Source organism: Pteropus alecto, unplaced genomic scaffold (genome assembly GCF_000325575.1).
Source record: "Pteropus alecto unplaced genomic scaffold, ASM32557v1 scaffold239, whole genome shotgun sequence".
NCBI classification, from domain to species: Eukaryota; Metazoa; Chordata; class Mammalia; order Chiroptera; family Pteropodidae; genus Pteropus; species Pteropus alecto.
In genome coordinates this window covers 6,051,198-6,052,276 of record NW_006494613.1, presented here as the reverse complement: position 1 = coordinate 6,052,276, position 1,079 = coordinate 6,051,198, and the positions used below count along the sequence as shown (strand labels likewise).

The 1,079-nt window shown below is 29.7% G+C and overlaps 1 non-coding gene across 1 annotated transcript; it reads right to left on the bottom strand.

Moving 5' to 3' along the window:
• Window positions 1-339: 339 nt before the first annotated feature.
• On the bottom strand, window positions 340-446 carry LOC112474517. The gene has a single exon (XR_003044378.1). It is a non-coding gene; the product is annotated as a U6 spliceosomal RNA (small nuclear RNA).
• Between the last annotated feature and the right edge of the window lie 633 nt (window positions 447-1,079).

Here is a 1,079-nt window from a genome sequence, read left to right as displayed (position 1 = left end):
TAATGACTATTTGTTGACTAAAATATTTTTAAATTCAAAACCTACTGAATCATTTTAATAAATATAACAAAATTAATTATAATACAGCTATGAATATATGATGGATTTTATCATGCCACATAACTTGTTATAGTAAAAATTTGATATATATGCTCAAACTTCATGACACAAAAAGTTCTAGTTAAAAATTTTTTTTTTAACTTTTACTTTTTCTGTTAGAGCTGACATTCAATATTATTTTATATTAGTTTCAGGTGTACAACATAGTGCTTAGACATTTATGTAATTTACGAAGGGATCTGCCTGATTAGTCTAGTACACACCTGGCACTGTACGTAGGAAAATATGGAAGGCTTCACAGATTTGTATGTCATCCTTGTGCAGGGGCCATGCTAATCTTTTCTGTATCATTCCAATTTTAGTATACGTGCTGCCAAAGCGAGCGCAGTCTTAGTTATTGTCAGCTTTTTAATATATCATATAATGCAATAAAAATTGTACATTATTCTCATTTAAGTATGTTTAGGGCTGCAATTGACATATGTAAGGTTAATTGTATAATATTATTAATAAACACTAGCTTGAAGCTTGACGTTGGTAACTTATAGTATAGATTCTATTTTAAGAAAAAATAGCCTTAAATTATCATTTTTATAAACTTTTTGATTTTTAAATACTAAGTTTGTCTTAAGGAGAGCCTTTTGAGATCTGACTATGTGTGTATTTGCATATTTCTATTAGTTCAGTAGTAAATTGGAGAAAATATAATAAATATAAAAAGCTGATGAGAATTTTGGAATGTCCTCTTTGTATAGTTAGTATAATTGCCATGAATTTGGCCAGGTGTAGCTAAAAGATATTTCAGGCAAAGAACTAATAGCAAAGCATTTTACACAGTAATTTCCTGGGTAAGTTTCAACAAAATGAAAACTCATCAGAAGCCCTGCTGGGATTCTATCAGCAAGCATTTATTTGTAGTCCCATGTACACCTGCTTACATAGTAATGATACACCAGTGAGTCAAGTCCCTATGCCAATGCAAATTAGCTTTATTTTGAATCTAACATTGGAATCTAGCA